Source organism: Pantherophis guttatus, chromosome 3 (assembly GCF_059756535.1).
Source record: "Pantherophis guttatus breed Tessera chromosome 3, ASM5975653v1, whole genome shotgun sequence".
Taxonomy (NCBI): domain Eukaryota; kingdom Metazoa; phylum Chordata; class Lepidosauria; order Squamata; family Colubridae; genus Pantherophis; species Pantherophis guttatus.
Window position 1 is genome coordinate 57041177 of NC_142065.1, and position 22244 is coordinate 57063420.

Sequence of the window (22244 nt, forward strand, 5' to 3'; positions counted from 1 at the left end):
TATTTTGAGTAGTCTCATTCTGATATTATTCTTCTATTAAATACAAATTCACATTCTCAATATTCTTTTCAGTGACAAAGTTGACTTGATGAGTTGCTAGGTGTTTTTTTTTTCTCAGATTCCACCATGAAAAATGACAGGTTTTGCTCTCTACTACAGCAAATCATGAACATTTATTATTTGCATTAATACGTAAACATTTACATTATATGTGCTGTTTGCCAACATCAATGTTGTCCCAGTATCCTATTTAAAATAGTGTTTCCTACACACAAGAACTTTCCATGCTATACACGTAAATAGAAAAAAACCAGAAGATCACATTGGTAGACAACAGTCCTAAAAAAGAAAGTGTTTATTTAAAAAAATACAATAATCTATGAGGCTGAAACAAATGCCTTTATCCAGACTGAGTTGTCCTCTTAGAATTCTAAAATCTTGATCACACACTTCTGACTTCTTAGTTTTTTCTTTATTCAAGCAAACTCTGGATAGAATTTCCCATGCTTCCAACCTTCTTTTTTTCCTTCAGAAAAAGGAGAATCTTTACTTTATTTACAAATGTGAAATTTTTAACGAACTAAAATACAAGTGTGTTCCTATCTTAAAATTTAAAAGTGAAGTAACTTTTAGCAGCAATCACCTAGCCAGGAAAAAGTAACATTTTGCTGTTTTCTGCTCAGTGGCTAAGACACTAAGCTTGAAAGTGGCAGTTCAGCAGTTCGAATCCCTAGGGCCGCATAACAGGGTGAGCTCCCGTTACTTGTCCCAGCTTCTGCCAACCTAGCAGTTCGAAAGCATGTAAAAATGCAAGTAGAAAAATAGGGACCACCTTTGATGGGAAGGTAACAGCGTTCCGTGCGCCTTTGGTGTTTAGTCATGCTGGCCACATGACCATGGAAACGTCTTCGGACAGTGCTGGCTCTTCGGCTTTGAAACGGAGATGAGCACCGCCCCCTAGAGTCTGGAACACTAGCACATATGTACAAGGGGAACTTTACCTTTACCTTATAAGTAGCAATACGTTTTTGGCTCCTGTAGCCATTATTTTCAGACCAATGTCTGACCCTGGTTCCCAAAGATAAACCCACATACCAAACAATATGAATGTTATGCTTCTAATAATTTCATCCCTCTGCACGCTTACTCAGAGATTTCCCCCCCCCCCACAAGCCTCATATTATGCCTTTTTATTCAGAAGAAAGCACAGATTGCTTGCAAATTCCACCTCAGTGTTTATGTACTCAGAAGCAAGGTAATCAGCTTTAAGATCCTGACTGCATGGAGGAGTGATCCATTAAAAATTAATCTTTCAGACCCATATTTTTCTGATTCAGCAATTTAGAAATACAAGCTCTATTGTACAAACAGTAAACTAAGGCAAACAATTTCAAGATCTTGAATATAAAATGGGAAAGAGTATAGGTGGCAGCATCTATTCATATGGATCCACATGCAAATTCAGAAAAATGAATTTGTAGAGAAATACATTTACACACACACATAATTCATATCTCTCTCTCTCTCCTTTTTTTTCCTCTCTTTTTTTCTCCAGTCTGATATTTCTTATTAAGAAATTATTTAATTTAAAAAGTACCTCCTGGGAAGGAAGTTCACTCTCCATATCTGCTGACACTGTTCATTTAAAATAAGAGGACAACCATATAGCAATGTTTTTGCTAAGGCTGTAGATTTATTTCATCAATTTAAAAATGCTACTAAATTTCTAGTTAGCTCTGTGAACTGATTGCCGTAAAACTACAAGGGGGAGAAGTCTGTGCCAGGGCCCTACTTCATCACCTATCCCAAAAAGCTGCTCTCAGCTTTCACACTCAGTGTGTAATTCGTAAAATAAGGTCAGAAGCCTCTCTAAATAAATGGGCAGTAGTGCTGTGCTGCTACCACTAATAAGAACAATCACTTTAAATGGCCAGTTGGGGGTCTAGGAGGGACAAAACAACACTTCACTATACCTGATCTTGCCAAAAGGACTTGCTACCACACACAAACACACTTATCCATTGTGCTATTTCCTTTTGGGAAAGCAACATTATGCAAGGAAAGAAAAAAGTAAAAAAAATAATAGAGGGAGGGAGGAAGGGAAAAATCCAACGTTTCTAACATCACCACAAATTTATACATTTATCATTAAATACCCATGGAGACATCATTTATACTTGTCTCAGTTCCATTTATTGTTTTGACCATTTATTTATTTGTTTGTTGATTGATTGATTGGTTTGTTTGTTTGTTTGTTTGTTTGTTTGTTTCTAAAGGTAGCGAGCATACCTAATACTTCTTCCTCCTATTCCACAACAACAACCCTGTGAGGTGAGTTGGGCTGAGACAGAATGAATGGCCAACTGTCACACAGGAAGCTTTCATGCCAAAGGCGTGACTAGAACTCACAATCTCCCGGTTTCTAGCATGGTGTCTTAATCACGAAACCAAACTTGTTCCTTCGTATGCTTTACTTCCTCTAAATTATTGATACCCCATTCAGCAAGCAACCCCCAACTCTAGATTTATGCAAAATAATAGTTCAATCTTATTCAGTTTATCATATGCTGTTTCAAAAACCAATAAATTATATTCATGGACTTCTTAATGTCCTGATGAAGAATCTAAGCATTTGGTTCAAATTTTTATCATCAGTACTCCCCCACAATTTTGTTGAAATAGAGTTTCCATTATACCTAGCTATCATAGCCCCTGTCATCTAGCTAGGGTTTATGGATACTGCAATGCAACATCTTGTGGAAGATACCAGGTGGATAACATTGTGTTATACAAGTAGAAAATAAAACCTTTTTTTTTATTTATTTGATTTATATGCCGCCCTTCTCCAGAGACTCAGGGCGGCTTACAATGCGTTAAGCAATAGCCTTCATACTTTTGTATATTTTTATACAAAGTCAGCTTATTGCCCCCACAATCTGGGTCCTCATTTTACCTGCCTTAGAAAGGATGAAAGGCTGAGTCAACCTTGAGCCTGGTGAGATTTCAACTTGCAGTAATTGTAGGCAGCTGATGTTAATAACAGTGCTTTAGTCTGCTGCGCTATCAGGGCTTGGTGAACCTTGGTGAAGACATCAGCAAATTTTGTGCCTCACTAATCTTTCAGAATTCTTTCGCTATCTTAAGAAATATATGGATTGGATATGTCATCTAGCAGTCATCAGAAATTGGAAGCAGAAAGAATGTACTGAGCAGTTAAATTAGTCAAATGTGCAAATAACTCTGCAATTATTTAGGGTGGTAAAATTTAAATATGACTGCAAATATTTCTACCAAGATGACATTCAAAGGGGTAGGCAGCAAACAAAATAGCAAATAATGTAGAGACGGTGCTCTAGTACCTTAAAGACTAACAGTATTTTACTTCAACCATGATAAACTAACAACAACTGTGTATTGCAATAACTGCAAGAAATCCCATTTGCCTGCAAGTAAGAACTGGTGAGTCCCAAAATAGACAAAGCAATAGAAAATGAAGATTGCTCTGGGACTTGAAAAAGAATTGAAGCAGACAAGCATTTGCCACATAACACCCCAGACTTAACAATTGTCTATAAGAAATACAAAAAAACTCTGGATAGTGGAGGTTGCAGTACCTGGAGAGAACAGAATAGAAGACAAAGAACTGGAGAAAAATCACAAAATACAAAGACCTGCAAAAATAGAAGTAGAATGACTGTGACAAAAGAAAGCAAAGATAGTATCCATGGTGAAAGGCACCTCGGGCGCAATCCCAAAAAATCTTGAGTACCATTGGCATTGACAAAATCACCATCAGTCAACTGCAAAAGGCAGATTTATTTGGAACATAACATTTATTTGTGACGATATCTTTACCACCACCAAACAACATCTGCCTAACCCAGGTCCCTGGGAAGGATTTTATAGAGTATAGATGGATAAAAATGCCAAATCCAGTCTAAACATCTGGCTGACTGTGCAACTAACCATAATAATGAAAACATATAGTACTGTTGATTTAAAATGTCTCAACATGCATACAATATTTGGAAACCAAATATTGTATGCATGTTTAGAAAAAAGGTCTTAATAACAACTTATTAGAATTACTAATATTATGGGGGGAAAGATGGAGATGTTTGTTTTCTGATATTAGAAATTAGGGTGTCCTCCCCCCATTAAACTGATCTACAGCAAAAAGAAAGAATAACGTATGGCATTTGGTGACACAGGATATAAGGGAGAGCACCGTTAGACAGCTGTTTTAAAATACAAGTTTATCTAACCAAAGACAACATACCTAGGAAGATCAGATGCCAGAGGCACATGATGGGTTGTTCCAGAGGTTTGAGGCCCTCTTGCTAGCCACTGCTGGAATTTGTCTGACCTGGCAATTTTTTGCTCATGCATGATTTTCTCAACTAAATGACAGAGAAACTAAATGACTGTGAATAAAAGTTGTTGATCTGCAAATCCTAGTGCCCAATTTATGAACCCAGCTATCCTTACCCCAAAACCAGATGTTTAAATTTCTCTATTTAAACAAGAATAAATTCAGAATGGCGTGATCCATTTTAAAGAACTTGAGGGCCATCAGCTCTGAGACATTAGAGCCGTGATGGCGAACCTATGGTATGTGGGAGCCATATCGGTGGGCATGCAAGCATTGCCCTAGCACAGTTCCGGCGTGCATGCATGCGCCAGCCAGCTGATTTTCGGGCCTTCCGGGCTCACCAGAAGTCGGGAAACAGGCTTTTTCTGGCCTCCGGAGGGCCTCCAGCGGGGTGGGGAAGCCCATTTTTCACCCTCCCCAGGCTCCAAGAAAGCCTCTGAAGCCTGGGGAGGGTGAAAAACAGGCCTACCGGGCCCACTGTGCCACCACATGCCAAAAGCTGGGGGAGTGTGAGGGGTCGCGCGCAGGGTGCCAGGGCGCATTGAATTACGGATGTAGGCACACGTGCGCGCGACCCTGCCATGCTCCCCCTGCTTTTGGCACAGGATGGCAAAAAAGTTAGCCATCATTGCATTAGAGTTTACAAAAGGAACTCCCTTTTTCTCCAGCACTTCATATTGCCACAACAATAGCATATATGGCAAGAACACCCCAATCTCCATTCTGAACACATAACAACACAAAATAGTTCATGGGAATTAAAAAAAAAAAAGCATCCTTTACCAAGGAAAACCAGGAGGGGATGTACCAAAGAAACAGAATTTACAATCCAATTGCTGCATGGTGCCACAGCTAAGAGACTTGGACAAATATCAACTGCAGTTCTACTGATTTGGATCCTTGCCTCATGCAAAGCCAGTGTACTTAAGACCCCTCCCCACCTATCAGCACACTGTTGAGATGTCCCCAGAGTTCCATCTGGGATTTGGGATAGTTAATTTATTGCCACATATGTAGCCATTTATGCTGCTTTGTTACTCCCGCCTTAGCAAAACACAGGGGCTCCACAGGTAATTAATAGACAACATTGCTAATCCTATTGGGAGATGATTAGCAATTAAAACTCCTAATTAAGTCTATGCATAATTCACTGAAATTACATCCTTGTGTACACAATAGAGAGGTTTCTTCTGCCTTTGACAAATACACACTGATATCTTTATTACTCATTTAAATCACTGTAGGCTAGAATCTGGTCTATTGCTCACAAGGGAGGCAGAACTTCTGGTTTTCTTCCTCTTGTGTTGAGCTGCCCTGGTTTTGCCAGCTCTGGCCAAGAAAGAAACCTGCTGATGGGGAGGAACAATTCTGGCACAATATCATCATGAAAAACCCACACTACTTTTTTTTTTTTTTAATAGTCATAGTGTTGTCCTCTGGAAGACTTGAGCTTGTATTTCCAAGATGCCAAGAAGAGAATTATAGGCAAGCAACTTACCTAAAGATGTTTAGGGAAGCCTCACTTGCAGGAGGGAAAGAATATCATGTCAAAACATAGTCTGTTCCCAGAATTTTATAAGAAACAAGGTACCTTTGATGGCGATGGTATCTCAGTAGCTGATCATTATGTAAGGAGTGAAGCCTTACACATTAAAGATGCAAGATTATTTCAGGCATTATGTTTTGCCTTAATAAATTCAACTGACAGATATATCACCTCTAAGTTATAATGTGTAAAGAACACATTCTTACTCATTTGTGTTCATCCCACACATCATGTTGCTAGGCTTTATTATTTTTCCCTAAAAGGAAACAATATCCCTAAAGAAGTTGTGCCACAAGAGCTTCACTCTCTTCACTCAGATCACAAGTCTGTACCTGGGCTTTGCTAGACAAAGTGCCTGACAAGAACTAAATGGTATAAATTCCTCAAATCCTGCCCTCTTGTGGTGTGCAACCGATATATTATCCATTTATTCATCTGATGACATGGTGTTCCTATGAATCCAAAATCTAGTCTGCATGCGTAGAACCATGCCCTAATGAAGCAGAATAGACAGAGGCCTGCCTGTATGTGCATCCCCACTTACCTATTATTAGATCTGAGAAACAAGCTCATTAAATGCTCCTGAAATTTTAATGAACAAAATTAGACAAGACACAGCATGGTTTTAGAGATTACCAGCATCTCTTTGGTTAGTTTATAGAGATTAAGTCCTGTTTCCTACAGCCCCTTAAATGGAAAGGCTGGGGATCGGGCTCAGCTGTGGGTTTCTCATATATCTATAGCACATGAAATACAAAAGAAGAAACAATGAGACACCCACAAAAAAAGAAAGAAAAGAAAAGAAAGAAAACAGCCAGTTGGGAAAGGAGTGCCGTCCTATATATTCCTTAAAATCATCATCACATATTTCAAAGAGTTATGGGATCACTTTCCAAAGTGCACAGATGGGTTCTTAAATCAGAACCAGCACCAGAAATGGGTTTTCCCTTTCCTTCCACCCTTCTGTGTTTATCAAGGTCATTGTAAATGACAGGCATACCTGACCAAACTTGTTAAAGAAGCAGCATGGAAGGTGGCCTGAGCACTGAAGGTCAAGTGTACCCTTATGCATATTCACAGCTGCCTGCAAGATCGATTGGGTTTTAATTGTTTTTCCTAGGGTTTTGGAAAGAAGTGCCAGGGGCATTGATCAGCCCTTGACGAAGCCACTTGCACTCAGGGCCTTGCACAGGCTGTCACTTTGGGGTAGGCAGACAGAAATCAAGGAGCTAAAAATGAGAGACAGAAAACAAAACATGCCACCTGAAAAGGGGAAGTTGTCCCAGACTCCGGTAAGAAAAGAAGGGAGGGAAAGCAGGAATTGCGCTCGGAGATGTGTGACCAGTGAATTGTATTTGAAAATAAAGTTTTTAATTAAAATGGGCAATTCTGAGCCGCCTGCTGGCAGTGGCCAAGCAATCAGGAGACAGGAGCATGGCTGTTTAATATTTAAACACAACGTTTAATCTTTAAAGAGGAAAGTTCTTCTTCTGACTGTTAAAGCCTCTATTAAAGCAGGAGAGAAATGGCTTCACAGTAGTTGCCACTGGGGTTTCCCAGAACATCCATAGAGTAAGATAGATGAAAGACAGAATGCTGTCTATACATTCTCTAATACGAAATTTCAGACAACATGAGTAAAAAAAAGGGGGGGGGGATTTGTAGTCTGTAATCAAAACTGGACACATGTAAGCAGATGTCTCAGTATCTTACCTTACATAATTTCATCTACTGCTACTAATAACAGATGTTCAGACCTACAGGTAGGTTCTCAACCTACGCCCAAAATTTCTGTTGCTAAGCAAGATTGATGTTGTGAGTTTTGCCCTATTTTATGACCTTTCTTGCCACAGTTGTTAAGTGAATCACTGCAATACTTAAATTAGTGAACACTTAATTAGTTGTTAAGTGAATCTGGCTTCCCTGTTAATTTTGTTTATCAAAAGGTCACAAAAGGTGATCGAAGACCTGGTACACTGCAACTGTCATAAATATGAATCTAAGCATCTGAATTTTGATCATGGGGATCCTGCAATGGTTGTAAGGTGAAAAACCTTAGGTCATAAGTCACTTTTTTCAGTGCTGTTGTAACTTTGAACAACCACTAAATAAATGGATGTAAATCGAGGACTGCTTGGATTGCATTGCAAAAGATCCCACAATTTAATTGTGAACTTTCAAGACATATTACATTTATCTTATTCCCAAACTTTTGTGAAAGTTATTCCTTGCAATCTAAATACTGCTAGTGTAAGAACTAGTAATGCACTAATTTAACACCACCGCCAATAACAGAGAAAGGAAAACAGGTCTGTGAATCTGTGTCTCAGAGAGGTCTCTCACAGTTCTAGTTTTATAATGAAAACCTTTCTGTCAGTATTAGATTTAAAGCTGTAAAGTCTTTAGCAGGGCACTTTTATTTTATGAACTCAATGTATCTGGTACATAATCATGCAATGCAACAAAGTCTGGGTGTTGAGCAGACGTGCAGCCTATGGGAATATTTTGTTGGTTAAAACTTTCTTTCCAAATGCCAATAATGTCAAAAGCCAGAATAAAGGGCATAGCCAAAGTTACTATTATTTCACAGCCACATGCTGCAATTTCTCCATTTGTATCTTCAAAAGTTCAGATTATGCTTCCTCTACAAAGATTAGAAAGTTAACTGTACTATTCATTCATTACATGTTGTCAAGAAAGTTCTTCTGCATAAATATTAAGCACTGCCCAATATTTTCTTAGCAGCTCTGGGAGGCAGCATAAGCCCACCAAATGCAAACCAAGCTTTCTGTTACAGAAAAACCCCACCAGAGGGGCAGGCACAGGGGAAGAGACAATTACTTCAGAAGGATGTAGCATTACAAAATGAGCACCCGGGTTTAACTCTCAAAATTCCACAGACAAAATTATTTTTATATCAGGTGGTCATTTCAGTTATCTTAACAATAAGCATCTAACTTATCAACAAAAAGTATTTGAAAACAATAATAAAAGAGAGCACTGGCATATATTGTCCTAATAATCTTGTGCTGTAATCCAATCTTTCTCTCACACTCTTTTCCAGTACCTTATTTAATTTACTAAAGTCCCAAAATACTTGAACAGTGTTTGTCATCTGGTGGTATACACTGATGGCATTTGGGCTCTAAATAGCATGCAATCTCCTGGATTATCTGCAAGGGTTGGGAACTGGGAAAGTTGGATGGTTGAATCACCATCACCATCACCACAACCATTGTGTGTGGCAAGGAGAAGTTAAGACTTCAGACATTTCTGTATGGAGTCCCAAAGTTAAATCCTCTTCCCTATATTATTTAACTTGTATAGGAAGCTGCAACATGAGAGCATCCAATGTTCTGGAATATGATATATAGATGATACCTGGCTGAACAGCTCTATTCCAGACTACCCAGAAATCTTTTCCAGTTTTTGAAAGCTGTAATAGTGTGGATTCGAAGATCTGTTTCCAGACTTAACTATAATAAGATGAAGTGCTGTGGGTTCAAGAAAATAGATACTCTATTATAAGGATGATTACTACAATTATTGCAAGAGGTAGCTTAAAATAAAGCCAGGCAAAATTTGGTCCTTCAGATGCTGCTGAATTACAATTTCCAACAATCCTGCAAAACGTTCTAGAACTTGTAATTCACCAATATAGGGAGGATCACAACTTTTTTTTTTATTTTTATTTTTTTATTTGTGTGCATATGTGTGTGCACACACATGTGTGTACATGCACATACTTTTGAATCACCTTTTTATCTCTTGGCTACTGTCTGGATTAGTCTCTGCTATTTTCTTGGCAAGGTTTTTTTGGGAAGTGGCTTGCCATTGCCTCCTTTCTAAGATTAAGAGAGAGAGTGACCCAGCTGGTTTCATAATTATTGTGGGACTAGAACTCACTGTCTCCTGGTTTCTAGCCTGTTGCCTTAACATGATTACTAACCTGAAAAGCATTTAGGTTATAGAAATAAGGGAATGGAAAAGGCTTTAAACTTTTACAGTTTTATCACATCTAATACAGGTTCCTGCTATACTGAACCACATCTTCCATTGCCCTAACTAACTAGGTCCATACTACCTAGTGACATTAGCAGTTTTGCCTAGCATTTCTAGAGAGCACCAGATTGCGAAGGAGTGTTGTCTTACCTGAACATCTTTTCTCAGTGGCTGCAGAATCTATACAACTCCGCCACAGTGCCCAAGACAAAAGTAACAACCATTCAATTTGCATCACCAACATAATAGTCAATGTTTTCAATTTCTTACAAGAAGAATTAAGTATTTTGAACATAAAACAAGATATTATATTATTAGTCCAGATTTTCTTTTCCTGCTTCTTCAGAGAAGCAGAGAACTGAGCCCAAACTGGGCTTCCTGGGGGTGGCTCTGGTAATATAAAAATATTTTACAAACAATCAAAACAAATTCAAAATTGATAATGAGGAATATACAGGCCTGATAAAATTCCAATAAATGTACAATTCCATGCCTAAGTTATTCTTGGACTGCGTAGCAACAAAAGCAACTAGAGTAACAATATTAAACATACATTTCTGTGGCAAGTTTACTTTCTGGATGCCAAGCAAGCTTTGAACATTAAACAATATTTCTCACACAGTCTACCCATCTCAATGTACAGTCAAAAAGCAGATACAGCTATCTATACCCATAGATAACCATAGTGTGTACCCTTTTAAGCAATTTAGATAGAGGGGTTGCTACATTCATGGCTTTTCAAGTATTTTTAAATCACTTACAAAAGCAGGATTAAACTATCAGAAATTCCATTTAATAGGACAAATAAAGAAATAACAATATACTCTATCAGACCCAAGTAGGCAGCCTTGATTTAAAAAGGGGGGGGGGAGGAAGAGAGGGATAAAAAAGGATAATGTGTGTTTACTCAAGCAAAGAAAAAAATATTTAAGTGATGTAGGGAAGAAGATTGCAGTAACTAGTGAAGAATAACATCGTCTGCTTTGCTGTCAAATCACACAAAAATTTCAGTAATAGATTCTCATTCTGACACTCAATTCAATTCGAAGGTGATCCTGCTTTATCCCAACACATCAAATATTAAACACTCGTATTAGCCAGGGTGCTGTCGCCTTTCTCGGCTTAGAGACACGGCACAGGAGGGGGAGGAGAAAGAGGGGAGGGGAAAAACCCTTTCCTCCACTCACTATAATATTCTCAATGTTATCTAAACATGCCTTCATATACTAGGCTTCTTATCAATTCTATTTGGGGAAGGGAGGGGTACTTAAAATGGTATTAGGTGTGGGGGGCTGTATTATTCTGATTTCCAAAAGCTTTTCAATTTTGTGTGGAAAAAGCTTAGAGGGAAGCGAGGAAAGGAGGGGAAAGGGAGGCGGGGAGCTGGAGCAAGAGAGCGAGAGAAACTCTAAGAAAGGGAAAAAGCAGCCAGCAGTTCTCATTTGACGGATGCCTTTCAACAAGGGCAGTCTAGCTTGTCAAAGCCCAGGCTGGAGATGAATTGGCATATCTATTCAGCCTGCCTGTGGATGTCATGCAATACAGTTTCATATTCCAAGATAAGGCATGATAAGCAATTGCTGTCCTGACACCATCTCCATCCATCCCTTTCTGTCCGGAGCACATGAGTATGTGGTACATCCCTCTGCTCCATTGCTAATAAGTAGCACTCTACACTTAGTAAAATGCAGAAATAGAAAGTCTCTAGAACACCCCTGAACTCCTGGACACATAAGCTTCTCCTTAGGAAAATACGATTTAAGCACTTCAATTGTAATTTAATTTCCCTCCACATATGCACATCACGCTAAGCAGGCATGAGATGTTCCTGCAATACACTGGGAACACTTGTTCCATTCCATGTGAGACAAATACCTGTATTGTAGATACATGTTAAACAAGCAGTAGCAATGGAAAAGAATTAGATTTGCCAGATTTAGATTGTCATTCTAATAATAAAAAATAGCCAAACTAGAAGGCTTTGATAACAGGCAGAGATAAAATTATATACTGATTAAAGAATCTCTAAAAAGACTACTGCACAGAGACAATACACTGGCTATCAGACTTAAGATTTCTCTTCCGCAACAAATGCAGAGTTCTTCAAGTTGCACATGTTATAAGGAAGAAGATCCATTTGGGCTAAGTAAATAAAACACAAAAAAATGAATTTCAGACTAAAGCTCAATAAAGGTGATCACTGCCTTTCATTTTTCTTTTAATTGTCTTCCCAGAGAAACCCGGCATTAATATATATGACAATGAATTAATTAGCATATGTGCCATTAAAATAAATAATTACAAAATCTTAGAAGAGCATATATTTTTAACAGCCTACAATTAAATTTCTGTATTAAAATATTAAGGACCTTATTGGCCTAAAGCTATGAACAGATTCTATAAAACGTTCTAAAAGTGCAGGTAGCCTCATGTAGGTAAAGATAGTTAAAGCAAAATCGAAAAGGATACTGCTTAATTTAGGCGCAGCCATGTGCAGGCCTATGATTCTCCATAGTTCTTTGGATTTAAATAATTCTTTGGTATAAGTTTACTAATAATCTGTATTACTGCACTGAGCCTGGGAAATATTTCATGTTATAAAATATGTAAATCTGATTTACAATTTACAATATTTGCTATCTAAAAATTTTTTTTTGTTCTAAGACCAACAGTTCTACACAAACCTTTAAAATAGGGGAACAGACAAATTACTATTGTTGCTATATTCCATTTCAAAGAAATGTAGATACTTGTTAGTCCAAGTATAAACCCCAGCTCCCGATTCCTTATTACTTCATTGTCTTTGTCCAGATTCTTTTTTCATGATTCCATTCCTTGCTGCATATCTTTGCCCCTCACAGGTTTATAAAAAAGAATGGGGGGAAAAACCTGGAATTTTAAAAAATCTTGTCAAATACATTTAAGTAATTCATTTGGATTAGTGACCTTTAATTGTATACTACAATCTTCTAGCTGCAGAATTAAAAAAAAAAAAACCTGGAAAATATTTCCATTATTGCTTAGGAAAAAGACACATATTACATGTCTATGCACCTCTACACTTCTATGTGAATGCATGCCTATAAGATAAAGGGAAAAAAGAAGGAAACAACACAGAGCCTAACAGAATACAAGCATATAGTGGCAACAGACTCCAATACAAAAATATGCATGCAGATTTTGTTGTTAGGGTTGCTCCTACTGAACTTGGTGAATATGATCCAAAACTGGAAAAAAAGAAGTACTGGACTTTACCCATTCATAAAAAAGCTGGGATTCAACAGAACCTTTGTGCTGGAGGAGGGGTTCAGGCAGCAATGACTAGACTCTTGTGCCCCCAAAGCTTCATCCTGCCACACTACTACAGATGTTCTCTCACCCTCTAGAAGAGTCTCCTCATTTTTCCCTCCTCTTGCAAAAACTTTATTTCAGTGCACGTTTAAACCCAATCCATTGTCAACAGGAAAGTCATTCCCTAGCCTAGCGGAACAGCCCCTTTTTGAAGAAAGACTAAGGATGCCTGAAAATGATGCCAAACAAATTACAATTGACTCCCAAAACACTTCCAAACCAAATGTCAGTTGAGGATATTGTTTCTACTCCACAAAATTTTTATTCAAATACCTCCCCTCTGCATCAGCATATATGCATATTATCCCCTGGCCCTATCAAGGATCCCTGTTACAATGTGGTACTCTCTAGCCAACTATACTTTGCAAAATACTCGTGAAGCTAACACATATGAGTGCACGCACGCATGCACGCACACACACATTTTAATTTCCATGCAAAAAAGGAACCAGGTGCCCATGTTCCCATAGTGCTCCCATCTCTCATTTTCTCCCCTGCCTCCACCACCCTCCTTGGATCCTGCCCCATTAGCTTAGTGCCCAGCCATCTGCGACGTCTCCTGTAATGCTCTCCCCCCTGTGTATCAGGGAGCTTTTCCATTAGCGCCTTTAATATTCTGACACCTTAGCACAGGCTGCTATTACATTCAAACACAGATCGCCCTGTGAAATTACATTGCCAGGCTTGCTAAAATGGAATTGGGTATAATCAGGCTGCTCCATGCGCTGTCAGTCCCATCACAAATACAACGCAAAGCAGGCTTATGGATGGGCTTAGCAGCTGCTACAAGTGTATTTTTTAGTAGATGAAGTATCCCTTATTTAAAAGCATTTCCTTAAGATGGAAAAATACTCACAAATATCTCTGTGTGTACATATACAAACACAAGTGCACACACGTGCACACACACACACAAAAGAAAGGCAAATCAAAAGCTGCGCTAGTGTATTATCAATAGTACTGATCTCTTTAAAAAACTATTTTCTCTGCGGCTATCTGTTTATCTATTGTTACATTATATGCACAGCGGAAGAGAAAAAAAATAAAGGTAGTTAAGCAGCCAGTCAGTGAGATATGTGCTGCCAGAAACTAATAGCTAAATGAAAAGCGTATTATTTACTCCAAAAAGGAAGGTATGAATGGTGATCTTACAGGTGTCTTGTTCAGATGTTAATGCACAATATGCTGCTACTTTATTTTCTTTTTAAAACTGATTCATAAGTACTAGTGACTCATGCCTGTTAATGTCTTTTCTGTACTTGTGCAGATGTACAGGGCACAAGTAAGTTTGCCAAATGAACACTCTGAGAATCTATAAAAAAGGAAAAGAAGTTGGAGTCAACAGAAAAGCTTAGGAATTATCAAATTGTAGGAATGTTAAGTAAAGGACTAAGATGGAGAATAACTTCCTGTTTAGAGAGCCAATTCAAAAATCAAAACATATTTATTAGATAATAGTGTCATTGTAAAAATTCATGGTGCATCTACATATATTGTGTAGAATTTAAAAAAACTACAGAAAGCAAAAACTATGGCTCTCCAACAGTTTTCAGAAGAAAGATTATAACAATGGAGACTTTCTAGCCTAGAAAGAAGTTAATAGGGAACATAACAAAGGTATTTATAATAATGCATGGCACAGATGCTACAGAAGATTTTGTTTCCTACTCACAATATGAGAAGTTCGACTATTCCTTGTATCTAAAATGGGGAAATTCAGGATTGATAAAACAAAAAATTTCAACAATATACAGACTAGAATTTTCTGTAATCCAATACTGTGATGGCTTTTAAAACATTGGATTAATTCATGGAAGATCAGGAGATCAACAAATCTCAACAATTACCGTATAGTATTCTTTCTGAATCATAAACAGTCTATCTTACATAATACCTTCTAAAGACCAACATTAAAGAAGGCTATTTACTTTATGGCTTGCATATGAGCTATTGCACAATGCATCTAGTGGATTTTTATGGGGAAAATGAATGCTTTGGCTTAATCTAGTAGGCTTCTACTTTCTTAAACTTTCATTGCATATAAAATTTAAGTTGTAGGTAGTCAGTAATAACAATTATTATTAATTGTTAATAATTATTAATAACAATAGCTAACAATTTTGTCCAGGACTGCTAGCTAAACATTAGAGCCCACAGAAATAACTGTGTATTTAGAATCAAAGAAAGGGCAAGGTGAAAACGAGAAGGAACACAAATTTAAGTTGTATATATGATTCCATAATGTGATTCTTCCTGATCTTGATTCTTCCAGTCCATAATAATACTGTTCTCTGCTACTCTTCTAGGGTTGGCATACACAAGTGAGCCCATGCAAAAGAATAAGTAGTTAACAGCTGTCCCATATATTATCACATACTCCAAGCATGTGAACTAACTTCAATTCAGAGGAGAAAATACACCACAACCAAGATTACAGCCCATAGTTAACCATGCAACTAACTGGAGTTTCTTACAGTCATGGAAATTAAGGAGCAGGAAGATATAAATGCAAGTTCCCAAATAACCATATCCATTTAATAATTTTACTATGGGGAATCAACCCTACATCTTTCAAAAATTGACCACCACTTTCTGTAGGTCTGATTCAGAATAGGCATCACAATAATCACCGCTCCAGTATAGAGAAAACACTGCAGTCATTACTTTCTATCCACACAAAAGAATTAATATTCAAATTAATTTATACTTTGATTAATTTAAATTTTACATACTAAATTACAAATATGCATTTTTCCACAATGCAACTACCGATTGCATTGGTAGTATTTGGTATAAAACTACCAATTACACACGATAGCGTATCTGGTCACAGGAAAAAGATCTTCCCTGAAATGATGCTCTGTCTCAAGTGATCTCTACTGGAATTTTTTTCTATTCAGCAGATGTAACAGTTGTTGAAACATTAGAGTCACAGAAAATGCTCTAATGCAGTAGTGAAATCTGAACCGGTTTGCTACCAGTTCATTGGCTGTGCATGTGTGCTGTGTGCCAAGCGTGTGCAGCGCGCATCTGTACAGTGTACACCAAATACATGCATGCACAGTACACACCAAAAGGAGGCTTCGCAAGGTAAATAGAACAGCAGGAGGGGAAATCAGCTGTGCCGTGTGATTTAGCTTAGCTAGAAAGCAGGATTTCCTAGCTTTCTACCAGTTCACCTGAACCGGTAGCTTTTTAAACTACCAGTTCGGGCGAACTGGTAGTTTAAAAAAGCTACCGGTTCCTCCGAACTGGTATTTCCGACGACCAGCTGTGCAGCGGGGTTTTTAAACTACCGATTCAACTGAACCAGTAGTTAACTACTGGTTTGCCTGAACCGGTAGCTTTTTTAAACTACTGGATTGACCAAACCGATAGCTTTTTTTTTTTTTACTACCGGTTCGCCTAAACCGGAGCAAACCAGTAGCATTTCACCCCTGCTCTAATGGTAATATTTGATCAACACATTGTATGCAAGATTTTTAGTGTCTAGGCTGATTACAAAAAAAAGATTAAAATGCAACACCGATAGATAGATAGATAGATAGATAGATAGATAGATAGATAGATAGATAGATAGATAGATAGATAGATGGATGATAGACAGACAGACAGACAGGCAGGCAGGCAGACAGACAGACAGACAGACCAGAAAGCAAAGCAGATCATAAAGTATAGCGTCCATCTATAATTTCACAGTATCACAATATTAAATACAGGGTTTAAAACTTGATAATTTTGGCTTAAGTTAGTTTGCAGGCTTTAGGGTATTAGCTTGTTTTATATACATCATTATAACTAAAGAGTTATTGATGGTTTGGATTATTTTTTTACTTCATGCTAAATATGTGCACATTACCATCCCAATTAGATCAATATCCATCAAAATTAACTTTTGAAACAGAAAATGTCAACAAAATCTTCTAAGAACAAATGCTAAATATATAGATGAAACACTAGATTGAGGTATATAGCACCTCTATTAATTGAACCCACATCTGGCATGAAAATCATAATGGAGAGCTCATTAAGTGAGGTGACACAGAGTTTGGTCCTAGATCAGTACTCTGCAATATGTTCAGCAGTGATTAGGTGGATGAGATGGAAAGAACCCTATCAAATTTGCAGATGACACATAACTATTAAGAAAATTTATATTACAGGAGACAAAATTCAATTTCAAAGTGATCTGGACAGGTCAAAAAACAGACTGAAAAACAAAAGAGACTTTCTAAAGATCTTCACATAGGAAAATAAAACCAAATGAAGAATACTTTGTGAAAGATACCTTGGAACTATTCTTGATCAAAAGTTGAGTATGAGTGATGCAATTATTTAAAAAAAAATTAGACTGTAATAGGAGAAGTATTGTTTCTCTGTGTTCCTTTATTTACCTTAGCCATATGCTACTTTAAAAATTATGTCCAGTTCTGAGCACAGCATTTTAAGAAAGCTTCAGCAAAGCTAAAAGAGGTCCAGAGACACACCAGTTGGTGTTTTTGTGTATTATACTGTCTTATACTGAGAAAAGCAGCACTTTTAAATAAGCACCCTATCATCAACTGATTGCGAGAATAGCTGTTTTCGTCAGGAGCAAGCCAGGATTTGGGTCATACAGTTATATAAAGGAAAGCCAGTAGATCTACCATGCAGAAACTGAGCAAGAGAATGCAAAAGAAAATGACTGACCTATCAGAAGGATCCACAATAGCCAAGAAATTCTGGGTGAGACTGCTGACCAGCTCACCAGCAGCTTGTATCTTTTAACAAAAGAAAGCAGATGCATTCCAAAGCTAGTCAACTAAGGAAAAGATGAATGAAATTCTTCATTCTTCCCCAACTATGGATGTTGATATTTGTATTAAGAGAATAAACTATAAAATGAGAAGCAACTGTCAAACAAATGGCACACAAGTATATAAAATAGTAAGTCACAGAAAAGATATTTGGCCCAACAATAACCACATGAAGAAAAATAATGAGCAAGCAGCACTGACAGTGACAAGAAGTGCTAAACAGATGCTCATTATATGCTTGCAAAGATAATGTGGCATGAAAGTAAATGAGAATAACTGGTTTAACGACGCAACAATATGCAGAGATTGAGAGCACTTGAGAGCTTTCAAAGGAAAGGTAGAAAGGGAAGAACCTATGAAAAGAGTTGGAGGAAACCGAGAGACTGAAGAGACCATGGTATGGCCATGCTCCCAAGAGAAATGTAGCGCTACAGGCACAAATCATGGCTGCCTTACCTGCAGCCCCTCCAAGTGAGCAAATGAGTCTGAAACCAATCAGTCCCTGTAACCAGAATAAGATACTGTTTATGTATGTGTGTTCATGTTCCGCTTGAGCTGAAGCCTGGTGTTAAATTCAATGCCTTGAGTATTGATTTCCTCACACATGCAGAACTTTGTTAAAGGTTGTTGTGAACTGAGATCAAAGAGAGGTTAACTCACTGCTCATAAGTGATGAAATGGACCTCAAGAAAATTCCTGCCATCCAGTCTATCCTATGAGACAGCCAGCAAGAGTTGTTAGTTACCAGTGGGTCACTACTGCAAGGCAGCAAGCCATGTGGCTTCTGATTACAGCTGGATAAAAGTGAGTTCAACACTCCACTCCAGAGCTGGAGCTCTGGTGGCTCAGCAGACTAATTAACATCCACTTACATCTGCTGCCTGCAATTACTGCAAGTTCAAATCTCACCAGGCTCAAGGTTGACTCAGCCTTCCATCCTTTCTAAGGTAGGTAAAATGAGGACCCAGATTATGGGGGCAATAAGATGACTTTGTATAAATATACAAAAGTATGAAGGCTATTGCTTAACGGATTGTAAGCCGCCCTGAGTCTCCGGAGAAGGGCGGCATATAAATCAAATTTAAAAAAAAAAAAAACTTAACAGTGCCTGATAAATCATAATGTGGCAATTCCTGGACTATTTTCACCATTCGGTCTCCAACATCTCATTCCCAATTGGGAGGAAAGACGCTTCACAGGGAGAAGAACAGCTATACTTGTAAACGGGGCCTTGAGCACTCACCTAATCCATAAATACACTAGTATTAATGACATACTACTAGAATCAGTGTACAGATGGTCCTTGCCTAATGACCATAAATAGGACTGTCACTGAGCAAAGCAGTCATTAGTCATTTGACCACACCACTTATCGATAGCAGTTCCAATAGTACCAGTTGCAGTCATTTAGCAAGGACCATGCTGTCATTTTATTTATTAACAGGTAACAGTAACAGAGTTGGAAGGGACCTTGGAGGTCATCTAGTCCAACCCTCTGCTCACGCAGGAGACCTATACTAGGGATTCGAATCGCCGAACTGCTGACCTTTCTGATCGACAAGCTCAGTGTCTTAGCCACTGAGCCACCTAGCCAGGCTATTAACATATGGCATAAAATGTCAGGGAAATCTACACATGCTAGATACAATGCAGTTTTGACAGCCTAGACTGCAACTTCATTCTGTTTGAGGCTTGCACACCTATCCTTGGTGTACCATTGATGGGGGGGGGGTGTGAACTAGCTTTACACCAGTTAACTAGCAGCAATCAGATTGCTGGCTCTCCCAGGCTCTTCTGCCAGTCTCGCCTCACCTCATGTTACGATGCCTTGTGTCCGACCAGGTCTAGCACTGGCTTCTGCTCTCGGTACACATGAACACATCTATTTTTTCCCCCACTGAAGTGGTACCGCACACTTTCAAACTGCTGGGTGGGCAGGAGCTAGGGATCAAGCAATAGGTTGGCAGTTCCAGAGTCATTAGACCTCTGCGCCACTGTGTCCCTTTGCCATGCTGGCACTAGACAAACACCACACACTTCTCTTGTCCTACCAAGCTCACTTCTTTTTCAACTCCTCTCACCCACTCTGCCCTTTTGTCTGCTCTGCACTCCACCAATACCTATTCCTATTGCCCCCACCTAACCTTCACCGTTTTCTTCTTCCTGCTGCTTATATGATGCATCTGGCCAAAATATTTATTGGCCTTTGCAAAAATCTGTGCAGCTTTAGCAGGGCACTCCTTATCAGTAGCAAGAGGAATAAGATACCAAAGGTCATCTGGGAATGGTGGTAGTGGAGTGCATGGCAAGGCAGACAAAAGATCAGAGATGGAGAAGAGACAGTGGGGCAGAGACATGTGGGTAGGTGGTATTTGTAGAGCATGCTTCAAGTGATGTTGAGCAAGGTCTACTTGCATTCCCATGCAAGCCTACTAAATCGGCTTGTTTTCTTTCAATAATCCCTAGAGAAAAGAAGTGCAACTATTGTGTGGCTCTGACTTAATCGGCACTTTATATGGTTATGTAATCTAAATGTAAAAACAATGAACACAACTTCTTAATGAAATTTGTTTTGGGAAACTTGAACACATTTGTTGTGACCCAGGTGGTCAAGGCAAGGCAGGCCTCTAGAGAGTTCTTTATTTCTCTTAATAAATGTTCCAGCTAATGGCCCTCCAATGACCAGTAAGGCTCCACCCCCACGCTACCCTGAAGGCAGCCACCCTCAGTTTCCCAAACACAGCCCAGGTAAGTACAAAGAAAGCCCACAGAGTAGGAGTACTCACAGGGCAAGGTACAGGGTTCAAAGTCCAATCCACAAGGTAGAGTCCAGGCACAATGCAAGGGCAGTACTCAAGACGAAAAACAGGACCCAAGCAAGAAGCAGTTCCAAAGGCACAGTGAACCAAATGCCAAACACAGTCCCCAAGAGAAGAACTAGGTCCAAAACAAAAGGCAAAGAGCAATCTTCCAAGCGAGGCAAGACAAACAGCAACAGGCATGAGTCAAAGCCAGGGGAGTATAAGCCAAAGCAAAAAATTGTTCCTGGCAAAGTCTAACTCCCACAGTTTCTCCTTAAGTTACTCCCCTCCAAGTATTCCTTGTGAGGAGCGGTGGGGCGCTCTCCTCCTGAGTAGTCTTGCAGCCCTTCTCTGGGCTTGCCTACTTTCCTTGCCCTTGGATCTAGTGGAGTAGACAACTGTTCCTCATCAGAGGAGATTGGCTGCCTATCACCACCATTGCCAGTCAGCAACCAATCTTCCCCTGTGTCTGTGCAGGCAGGCAGCTCTCTGTCTGGTTGACCAGCTCCCCCAATGCCAGAGGGGCCTGGACAGCATCCTCCTCAGTCCCTGGCATGCCTTCCCCGTCGGACAGTCCCAGTTCCAATTCTTCCTCCTCCGAACCAGGCTCCAAAGGGGCCATGACAACATTAAGCACTTAAAAAAATCTTTCACAATTATGTGCCAAGGAGAGAGTTTTGTTGAGGCAGTTTACAGTTTTGACAAATATAAACTTCAACACAGGGCATGGGGAAATGGCATCAAAAGTATTAAGACAAATAATAATAAAACAAATGTTTACAAAATTACAGGAAGATAATCAAATATTAATTAATGAGGTTCATTTTGTTTTGTTTTTTTCTTTTAAAAAGGGACAATACAATTGTAAAGTAGGAAAAGCTCTAAAAATAAAGAATAAAAAAACCCAGGTAGAATGGCAGAATGGTATTTCAATGATAAGATTTCATATAGCAATTGCAATATTTCCTTTGTTTTAATAATAGCAGAAACTTTTTTTCATATGTAACATCTATTTCTACCTCTCTTTCTTGTCAGTGGGTTGGATAACTTGTGAAATAAACAAATAATGGTATATTTATTGCAAAATATATATATAAGAAGTATTCAAATTAACAAACCTGCCATTTTTAAATCTCAATTGCCCCACCTTGTGTTACCACATAGTTCTGCCTACAGCACTGATTCATATCAAACACCCATAGTGTTTATAGAGCATTTCCTTTGTACGCTCTCATGCAGAATGATGAAGATTTCACTTAAACTCTCAACATCTACACATTTCAACTAAATTAGGCTATTTACTATAAAAGAACACAATGACAGTAATGGAATAATAACTGCATTAATAAAATACAACAATCCTTAGATGAGGAGCA

The 22244-nt window shown here is 38.6% G+C and overlaps 1 protein-coding gene across 2 annotated transcripts in view; it reads right to left on the minus strand.

Moving 5' to 3' along the window:
* Positions 1 to 22244, minus strand: part of ERI3 (ERI1 exoribonuclease family member 3) — a 249232-nt gene that overhangs the window by 93924 nt on the left and 133064 nt on the right. The window lies entirely within an intron of this gene.